Source organism: Macrotis lagotis, chromosome 2 (assembly GCF_037893015.1).
Source record: "Macrotis lagotis isolate mMagLag1 chromosome 2, bilby.v1.9.chrom.fasta, whole genome shotgun sequence".
Taxonomy (NCBI): Eukaryota; Metazoa; Chordata; class Mammalia; order Peramelemorphia; family Peramelidae; genus Macrotis; species Macrotis lagotis.
In genome coordinates, this window is record NC_133659.1 from 102,807,622 (window position 1) to 102,818,847 (window position 11,226).

The 11,226-nt window shown below is 38.8% G+C and overlaps 1 long non-coding RNA gene across 1 annotated transcript in view; it reads left to right on the forward strand.

Moving 5' to 3' along the window:
* The window catches only part of LOC141512999 (uncharacterized), a 29,617-nt gene extending 25,798 nt beyond the window's left edge, over positions 1 to 3,819 (forward strand). Inside the window, exons 5-6 of the long non-coding RNA XR_012475658.1 lie at positions 1,409 to 1,530; positions 3,292 to 3,819. This is a non-coding gene — a long non-coding RNA (uncharacterized LOC141512999). The remainder of the gene's footprint in view (positions 1 to 1,408; positions 1,531 to 3,291) is intronic.
* The last annotated feature ends 7,407 nt before the right edge of the window (positions 3,820 to 11,226 follow it).

Sequence of the window (11,226 nt, forward strand, 5' to 3'; positions counted from 1 at the left end):
GGCATCTTCATGGACTACTCCAAAAGAAAAGCTTCCCTTCTCCCTTACCCTCTTGCAAAGCTAGGCTGGCTCTATTAGAGGCATGTCTGCTGAGGGTCACCCCTCCCCACCTTTGCTTTATCAGTGTCTAAGTGTCTGTAAACTCTGCCCAACTAGTTGTCAAAGAGACATAAAATCTGGATGTTTATGATATCCCCCTCCCTTCTAATAAGGGGGCAACCCCTGTTTCTTTCCCTGTCACTAGGTACTTTCCAAGACCCAGCACTGAAGCTTCCAGCAGGGTCCTAGACTAGTTAAAGGTTCCGAGCTTCAAGGAATGTATGAACTTCTGGGAGAGAATGGAGCTATAAGGGGACTGGAGCTCCAGGGGACTAAAGGTGTATGGGCTCTAGGAAGGCAATCTCTTGAAAGCTAAATAAATATTCTTTCCTTGCCTTCCATAAGTTGCACAGGTTAGTCAAGGCAGCAGACTCTTTGGTGGCCCCTCCCCTTCTTTCTCCCATCCAAAGTCCCAACTCTAGAATCTATGAACTATATGGTGGTGCCAAGGAGACTATTAGAACACTGCGAAGCACTTAACAACTAATAACACATTTAAATCTCATTGGGAGATAGGTATTATTGTTAACTCTATTTTACAGATAAGTAAATTCAGATAGGAAATTTGTAAGTTGCTCAAGTTCATCTGGTGAGCTTCTGAAGCAGGATTTGAACTCCAATCTTTATGACTCCAGGTCCAGCATTCTATTCACTGTAACACCTAGCTGACTTCCACATTAACCTGGTTGAATTTATTAGATACTGTCTCAAAGATTCAGAATGCCAGGGCTGGAAGGAATGGAAGAAATCATCTACAACCAGAAGTTTTCCTCTATAAAACTCCTCAACTGCATTCCTTCCATCCTGTCAGTTCCCCCAAGACCACTCCTCTTTTTGCTCCTCTTTTCTTATTATTAGGAGACAGCTTATTTCCCAGGGCTGAGGTCCAGGAAGCAAGCTGTGCCTAAACTTTGTCTAACAACAGTCCTTTGCTCTCACCCACTGAATGAATTCTGGGCAGCTAAATCACAGTATTGACTCAAATCAGACCCAGGTGGTCCCTGAACTTGGAATTCTGGTCATGAAGCCTTCTATGAATAGACTTTTGTCACTAGGCAAATGCACGTACAGATGAGAATACTTAGACTTAGAGAAAGAAGTGATTTGCCCCCAAAATACATGTACAGATGAGAATACTTAGACTTAGAGAAAGAAGTGATTTGCCCCCAAGTCACACACTGAACTAATGGTGAAGGGAAAATTAGAAACCAGTTCTCCAGGGTGAAATAAATGGTATGTCTATATAATTAGTAGAATGAAATCTTAAGTTCAGTGATTAGCCCCAAACACTCAATCTCTTTCCATTTAGCATTACCTATGGAACTGGGACAGAAGACAGATGGATTTTTATCCATCTGGATCAAGGAGAGGGAGAGTTAAAAGAAGGAGCTGCTAATTGGAGAAGGCATGCTTGGGACATCTGTCATGATGGTGGGTATAGGGGAAAATGAAGATAAACTTAGTCTTTATAATAATTTTGTCTTAGGTTAGCCTATACCAAATGGTCTATTCTCTAGAAGTCGGAGACATAGGAGAAGAAAGACTCCAGTGGTTACCAGGAGACTTAAGGTTCTGGTTGGGGTAGGAGGGAGGAAGCATTTCAGAGATGGAATACTTAAAACAGATAACCTCAGTTTTCTAGTTCACAAAGAAACCTGAGACCTTCGGATGAAAACTTTTTCAAATCTTCTCCATGTCTGAATTTGTGTCTGTCCCTCTCCTTACTTCCTCTTTCCTTTTTATCACAGAAGTGGTATCCCCACTCCTCACACTTCTTCTTATATTTCTGTCCTATTTCCTCCTGCCTTCTCCAGGATTTTGTTTCAATAATCTTCCTCCTCCTCCTCCTCCTCCTCCTCCTCCTCCTCCTCCTTCTTCTTCTTCTCTCTCTCTCTCAAAAATATTTTCTAAATGTTTTCTTAAATCTACCTGTTCTATATATCAACTTATCCCTTTGCTACCAAACTTCAGGAAAGAGGGAGAAGAAATGAAGCTGGTCTCTAATCATTTCCTCATCATCCAAACCTCTCCTAAGACCATTGTAACTTGACTTCTTGCACAGCTCTCCTGAAGCTACTTTCACAAAGATCATCAATAACTACCTACTGCCAAACACAATATCTCATTTTCAGGGTCTATATTTTCTCAACACTTTTGCAGCATTTAACACTGTTGGTCTCACTCTTCTAGATATCTTCTCTTCCCTTAAACTTAATCACTCTACTCTCAAAGTTTTGTTCCAATCTCTGTAATTTTTCCTTCTCAGTCTCTTTAGTATGAAGTGATAGATTTGGAAAGAAACTCAGAGTTGACCTAATCCAATGGGTTTCTGATAAAAAACCTTTTCTATATCTTTTAGAAGGGATTAAACCTCTGTTTATATATTGTTAATAATAAAGAAATTTGTATCTTCCAAGGTAGTTCATTTCACTGCTGGGCATTTCTAATGCTTAAAACTGAACTACTTGATCTAATTATGTCCCATGGAGGTCAAGCAGAAAAAAAAATCATACTTTCTTCTTTATGGTGTATCACTCAGTACTTAAAAATAGTTATCATATCCCCTCTCAGTCTTTTCTCCAGTTTCTACACCTCCAGTCATCATATTACATGACCTCCAGTGTTCTCACAATTCTGATTTCCCTTCTCTTGAATCTATTCCAGTTTTTAAACATCTTTCTTTAAATGTGATGTCCAGGATCTAATACAATATTCCTAGTATTGTCTATTTGGGCAGGATAAAGCTAAACTCTTGTTTTACTTTTTAAGTGAATGAATGAAAAAGCCTGAAGTGCTTATCTTGAGTCAGGAACTGTATTAAGTGCTAGAAATACAAATATAAGGAAGCAAAACAACTTCTGCCCTCAACAGGCTTACAGGTAGATGATTCAATAGATAAAGTGCCAGGTCTGGATTAGGAAAACTCATCTTCATGAATTCAAATTCACTAGCTGAGTAATACTGGAGAAGTCCCTTCATACTACTTGCCTCAGTTTCCTCATCTGCAAAATGAGCTGGAGACGGAAATGGCAAAACATTCCAGTATCTCTGCTAGGAAAATCCCAAATGGGATCACAGAGTAGAAATAGCAGAAATGACTAAATAACAACAAAAAGGGATGATAGAATCATTGTCATCATAGTTTCTATGTCCCAGGCTCTTTACAAATATTTTCTCATTTGATCCTCACAGAAACCCTGGGAGGTGGGTGCTCTTGTTACCCCATTTTTCCTGTTGAGAAACCTGAGACAGCAGCTGAGTATGTGAGATCAGATTTGAACACAGATCTTCCTGACTCGAAGTTTTATGCTCCATCCACTAAGTCACCTAGTTACCTCTCAAGGGGAACAAGAAAAAGGTGTGGAACCATGATTTGGGGATGATAAAGAAGTGTTGTGGAATCCTCGTTCTCTACAAAAGAAGGTGAAAGCTCACCTATGAGGTCCCAGTGTCCCAAAGACAGAGCACAAGTTCCAACAGAAGGGGAATAAAGAATATAGATGGCATGATTTGAAAATGACTGAAAAATCAGGACAATGATGTTTGTGTTGAAGTAGCCAGTTTCCACCACGTATGACTAACTCATTCTGAGCTTGCAGTACCCTAAGACCCCCTAGACCTTTCTTGTATGAATCCCAGTCTTGCCATAGGAAGTCCTCCCCACCTGTAATTCCCATTTCCCACGTAGTACTTTATTCTGCAATTCTATGATGAATTTATTGTATAAAATTTTGTATTATATGTACCATGGATGGGTATGCTTTGCATTGCAATAAAATCAACTATGCATTCAAATAATGAACTTGTATATTAGAGTTCTTTGTAAGTCATCTGGTGTCCATTCCTCTCCAACCCCCCTCCCAAAGACTTGTACATTCCTTAAGGGCAGAGATGATGTCTTAACTAAATTTCCTAGCTTTCCTTTTGGTTCCTGAATAGCAGGAATCTTTGAAGAAGTTTCTCTCACAGGTTCTAAGCAGCCACCATAAAGCAGAACCAACTTGCCCCTTGCTCACTGGAAAGGTTGAACCCAGCATGGCCTCTTGTCTCTTTCTATTCTCCATTATCTAATCAATGACCAAATCATATTGGTTCTTCCTCCTAGTTATATTTCTCCCTTGCCCTTCTCTGCCTCCCTCTACAACATTATATATAGCTCCTGTCCTCTTTCTCCACTCACCCAACCACCAACCTAGTTCCGGTCCTCTTTTCAGCTCATATAGAATCTCACCATAAATTCCTCAGTTATCTCCTTCCTTCCAATCTGTCCTCTCTTCAGTCCATCCTTTACATAGCTGTCAACACAGTTTTTTCTATAGCAAGGTTCTGACCATGGTATTATTTCTGCTCAAGAAACCTCATCATTTCTCTTACATCTAAGATGAAGTATATGTACCACATTTAAGAGTTTACACATAGCATTTTCCTTGTTTTTAATTTGCAAATAAAAATATTTTATGTATTGGAAAAAAGAAGTTTCTACAATCTGACTCCAATCTATCTTTCCACTCATTTTACCTTATTCCCCTTCCCTGTGCCAAAAATTCTGTCTTTGAACTTAAAAAATGGTTTTTACCCTATTATAATTATTTATGTGACTCCAGCACATCATTTAACAACTTTCTGGACCTCAGTTTCCTCATCAGAAAAATGAGGCCTTTGCAATAGATGACCTTAAGGGTACTATTCAGTTCTAAATTCATGATGCTATGATTCCTTTAGACACTGTTTGATCATGAGCAAATCATTGCATCCTGTGTGCCTCAGTTTCTTCATCAGAAAAATGAGCTGGAGAAAGAAATGGCAAACCATTCCAGTAGCTAGACCATTCAAGTAGCTAAACCATTCAAGAAAACTACACTGACTTGACTGAACAACAAAAGACTCCAACACCACCTAATACCCTGGAGGCTAGGAACTCTATGAAGGCAGAAGCTGCTTAGTTTTTGTCCAAGTCTACCAAGCCTAGTGAATAGTCAGGATCTTTAAAATGGACATTATTAAGTCTAATAAGACACCATGTAGGTCATTCAGAACATATGTAGTTCAGTGAACACTGAGTAAGTACTTACTATGTGTAAGATAAAAATTAAGGCTAGAGAAGCCAAGATAGAAGACGGGTCATGGTCTCATAGTGATGAGGGGGGCAGAGGTAGTGAGGATGTACATACACACACACACACACACACACACACACACACATACACAGACAGTGAGAGAGAGAGAGAGAGAGAGAGACAGACAGAGGAGAGACAGAGACAGAGACAGAGACAGAGACAGAGACAGAGACAGAGACAGAGAGACTGTTGGAATGACTGTTCAGGAAAGGGCTGTGAGCTTCACAGGGGTTTGAGTGTTGTTTGAGTAAACTATCTGGAAATTCCCCAAGGCTTTTCAAATCACAAGAATCTCTCTCCCTTCCCCTCCCTGCCTTTTTCCATTCTCACTACAAGGTCACTTTTTCTGAGAAGCCTTTTCATATTCCCCTTAAGAGGCTCTCAAAATGATTAGAATGGATGTTAACACGTCATCTTTCATGTCTAGCTTGGAGGAATTTCTGCTGGGTCCAGGTCTCAGTCATTGAACTTATGTCCTCCCCAGGCAGACTGTATGAATAGGAACTTACTTTTCATTAGAGAGAGGTAGGTTCCCTTTTCTCATGTCATTGGTTTCTTAAGGGTCTCCATCTCAGGGTCCCAGGAGGTTTTTAATTATAGATGATTATATTAAGACAGGGACCACTAAGTGGCACAGGAGATAAAGAGCTGAGTCTGGAGTCAAAGAAGACTTACCTTCCTGGCTTCAGATCTGATCTCAAACATGTTCTAGCTTTCTAGGCAAATCATTTAACCCTGTTTGCCTCAGTTTCTTTATCTAAAAAATGATCTGGAGAATGAAATAGCAAACTACACTAATATCTTTGACAAGAAAACTCCAAATGGGGTTACAGAGAGTTGGACACAACTGAACAAGAACAAGATCTGTAGCTTACAAATTGAGCCGTATACATTAGGTAAAGGCAGATATTTAAGAAATGCTTTAAAGTCGCATATTGATACATTAACAGAACTCAGTCATTTACCTTATAACCAACTACTACAATCTTCTAGAAGGCTAATATTTGAACCTCATAAGAACATCCAGCAATTTTACAAGGCTTAATTGGGCATTTTACATTTTATTTTGCTGATGCACTTCTGGGACAACTGTTTCCAGGGACAGGTTTGACTCTGTGAATAGCCATCATCTCCAAGAGTCCTTGAGAAGTGTCTTGGGGCTGTTCAGATCCAGACTTTTGAACTCAAAAGGACCCTGAGGATTAAGAGCAGGAATAATAGACAAAGGAAGCAGAGGCTGCCATGAGCCCAGCTGTGATCCCGTTACACTAGCTGTCTGTCCTGTGGACATGGTCACCATGATATCTCACTGGAGGCATCTGGAAAGTTGAAACCAAGAGACAGTCAGCCTAAAGCTATTTCTTAACAGATGTTTCACCTCACCCCCTGCCACTGTCATGGGACACAGGGGACAAAAGCATCGCCCAAATTATATTAAGATATGTAGTTCTTTCAGTGCCAGGCCACCACATAGATGGAAGCAATTAGGAAGGACATCATCCTCAGTGACCCAAGCAATGAGTCACCATAGCCTTGGAGTTTCCAGAAGTTTCCAGGAAGGTGAGTAGAGCAATGGAGAGGGAGAAATGGGCCTGGAGTCAGGAAAACCTGCGTTTAAATCTGGACTTAGCCATTTACTAGCTGTGTGTCCCTGGACAAAATCACTAAACTTTTGTTTGCCTTCCAAAATGTAAACTAGGGACAATAATAAAATTTACCTTCTAGGATTATTGTAAGAATGAAATGAAATGAAATAATGTTTGTGAAACATTTTGCAAACTTTAAAGCACTATTTAAAAGTTACCACTATGCTTATTTATTATTATTTATTTCCAGAGGAACTTGGTGTATTCAGGTTTGTTGCACATTAGTCCCACAATAAACCATTGAGGTGGATTTGAATAGCTCCATTTTTTAGGTGAGGAAATTAAGGTTAAGAGAGATTAAAGGACTGTGGTTACATTGTTAGAGATCTAAGGTAGTATTTGAATTTAGGTCTTCCTGATTCTAGGATTATTATTCGTCCCACTAGACACATTGGCTCTTCCCCTTCCTACCTCTTCCCCATCCCCACCCCTGTTGGAACAAGCTTTGAGAAATTGGTTTTGAGGTTATATAATCTATTTCTATGAGTTCCTCATCCAGTCATGAGACAACTTTCAAAAACAATTCTATTACAAAAGTTCTCGAGAGCTAGTGGAAGAAAATGTCCCCACCCACACTTCCTCATATTTCCCCTTTCCACCCATTGCTATCCATCATGATGAAACTTCTCTGACTTCTCTAAATAACAATTTCAAAAGGAACCAAAATGCTCATATTTAATTGAATTCAATAAGTAGTTATTAAGGTAGTCATTGCATTAGGGATACCAAGACAAGATTTTGCTCTCAATGAGCTTCTACTCTAAGGGAACAACATGTGTCTAGAAAAGTAAATGCAAAATAGTCTCAAATACTAGAATGTATCACCTACTCATCCTCTTTGAACCTGTCCTTCACTTGATTCATCACCAGACCTACCCAAAGTGAAAAGGAACTTTCTCAACTTTTCTTGACATTTTGGGGGTTATGGAGTTTGGCTGAAATGTAGAGTGCACATGGATTTGGAAAGATAGGTTGTGGTCATATTGTGAGGGAATATACATGTAAGGGGCAACTGAGTGAAGCACTGGATAGAGCAATGGGCCTGGAGTCAGGAAGATTTATCTTCCCAAATTCAAATCCAATTTCAGACACTAGCTGTGTGACCCTGGGAACATCACTCAGTCTGACATTGTTTCCTTATCTATAAAATTCGTTGGAGAGGGAAATAGCAAACCATTTCAGGATCTTCACCAAGAAAACCCCAAATGCAGTCATGGACATAATTGAAAAATGACTGGCTATCAACAATAATCACTTTGCATACTCCTCAATCTGGAAATTCATTCCACATCCAGATTTCTCAGATAAAGAGTTCTATCTTCATGAGTTCAAAGCCAGCTTCAGACACTTAACTACTTACACAAGCCATTTCTTCCTATTTGGTTCAGGTGCCTCATCTGTCAAAAGAATTGGAAAAGGAAATGTCAAACCACTCCAGTGTTTTTGCCAAGAAAACACCAAATAGGGTCACAAAGAGTCAGATAAGACTGAAAAAGGACTGAGTAACTAAATAAAGAAACAGAATAATTTGGGTTATATCTTAGAGAAATAGAGAGCTGCTTAAGTATCTTGATTGGAAGTAGGGGGAGAGGATGACATGGCCTGGTCAGTACTTTAGGAATCTTGATTTTTCAGTTATGTGAGGCATATATTGAAGAGGGAAGAGACTGGAACCATCAGGAAGATCCATTAGGAGGCAATTGTCCAAGTGAGAAGTGATAAAGACACCTAAATCAGTGTGGTGGCCTGTTAATGGAGAGATGGGGAATAGTGGAAGAGATTTTATGAATCCACCTAATTCCCAAGAAGCCCAAATAGGTGAAGGTGAGGAGAAACAAAACTCTTTACAACCATTAGAATAAAATCACCTTGAGGGCAGGGACTGCTTTCTTTCTGTTTTTATCTGTATTTTATACCCTTAGTATCAATGTCTACTGTGTGGTAACTACTTAATAAGTGTCAGAAATTTTAACATCTTCTCTCTAAAAGTGAATCCTTTGCCTATAGTCACCCAACTGGTTAAAAGACAATTCAAACTAAGATTTCTTAATTGAAAGTTAAGGTTCTTTCCATTAGAACATACTGTCTGTTTAGATGAGGTCTCTCCCAACAAGGTTCCATGTGTAACCTTCCTTTGCTCTTAGCAGAATTTTCCTGTCTCTATTATTTCATGAAGCCCCTTGTGTTTTTAACTTCTGTTTCTAAGCTCCCCTTTCTCCCTTGCTTTATGACTAAATAAACCACTTTATTTCTATGAGTATTCCTAGGCCAGGTTAGCTAAGGCCAGTCTTGTGATTTGCATTTTGATTAGAATTTCATAGACTATAAAATACCAACTTAGAATAAAATTAAAAAGGATACACTTTTCTTCTCACCAATTCTTCTCACTAATGGTACTGCCTTCCACCTTCATATTAATCAACACAATGACAACATTAGATCAGAAAGCAATCCTTAGACTCCTGGACAAATGACTTCCTGAATGGTGGAAAGACATCTCAAATTCCAAATTCTTACTCCAGGAAAATTCTGAAGTCCACATTAGAAAAAAATATGATCAAGAGATTCAATGAGGAACTGCCCTAAGTGACTTCTTTTATTCTAGAACTGCCCCCCCACCCTGCCCCAAAGAAGCCCATCACCAACAGGACTCTATAAGCCAATGGTAGTACAGGGTAGCCTCCAAAATGACCAGAGACTGAATGTGTGTAATCTATAAGATTCTGTATTCCATGAAAACAAAAGTAGAATACTCCCCAGCGTAAAAATCCCCAGGGTGGTCAGGAAGACTTAGAGAACAACCAGTATGGTTTGAAAGCAGGCAGACTGGACAGCCTAGACCCAGGGACTCTTGAATTCTCTATTACTCTGTCCTAAGAAAGCTCTGAGAAATATAATATTCTAAAAGTCTAAGATACAAGATAGGCTAATCCCAGGAGGTGGAAGCCATCATAAGAACCCAGACAAGCAATCTCAAAACTATAAAGAACAAAATCATACAGGGCAAGACTATGGCATGCAAAAGAGCCTGGAATGGAACTTGGCTCTAGCACAAAGTCCCAGTTCAGTAACTAAAGTTGAAGATATAAGTAAATCAAAGGAAAACAGACCAATAGCAAAAATCACTATAAATCTACAAATTCCCCCCCCAAGAAGAAGCTAATAACTATAACAATTGTAACAAGAACCCCCCCCCCAAAAAAAAGATCTTCTGCAGGGATGGCCTGAATGTCTTGGAAAAATAAAGCAAGGAATAAAACAATTAAATAAATGATTTGGAGAAAATAATTAGAAAAATAATAAGCAACTTAAGAGAGAAAGTGATAAACCTTATCCAAGAAATGGACTCCTTGAAAACTAGAGCAGACCAAATAAATCATTGATTCCCTGAGATTGTCAATAGAATCAAAAGACTGAAAATACATGAAAAAAAATCTGATACCAAATGACCTGGAAAGCAGGTCAAGGATAGATAATTTAAGAATCAATGTACTCCCTGAAAGCAATTATGGAAAAATACTTGAAAACTATATTTCAAAAAATCATAACTAAAAAATAATAAGATCTGTTATAAGTTGAGGGCAAAGTAAAAAAGAAAGAAAGAATGAATGAATGAATGAAAGAAAGAAAGAAATACACTGATCACCTGAAAAAAAATCTCAAAAGTAAAAATTCCAAGAATGTTCTAGCAAAAATCTAGAGATCCCACCTAAAAGTAAAAATACTATAAATATTCATAAAGAAGCAATTCAAGGGGTGGCTAGGTGGTGCAGTGGATAAAGCACCGGCCTTGGAGTCAGGAGTACCTGGGTTCAAATCTAGTCTCAGACACTTAATAATTACCTAGCTGTGTGGCCTTGGGCAAGCCACTTAACCCCATTTGCCTTGCAAAAACTTAAAAAAAAGAAGAAGAAGAAACAATTCAAGGGGGCAGCTAGGTGGAAAAGTGGATAGAGCACTGGCCCTGGAGTCAGGAGGGTCTGAGTTCAAATTCAGACTGGGTCACTTAATAATTACCTAGCTGTGTGACCCTGGGCAAGTCACTTAACCCCATTATCTTGAAAAAACAAAACAACGCAAGAAGCAATTCAAGTACTAGAGAAATATAGTCAATATCACACAAAAATAATTTCTACTAGAAAGATCATTTCTACTAGAAAGGAAATCTTGAAATCCAATATTACAAAAAAAGCAAAAGATAGGCTTATAACCAAGACTAATATATATTACAAAGCTGAAAAGAGTCCTATGGGAAGGGAGGGAGAGAGAATGGAATGGAATAGAAGACTTTCAAGTATTTCTAATGAAAAGACCATAGAGGAGTAGGAATTTTGAAATATGAGCACGAGTCCAAAGATATCTAA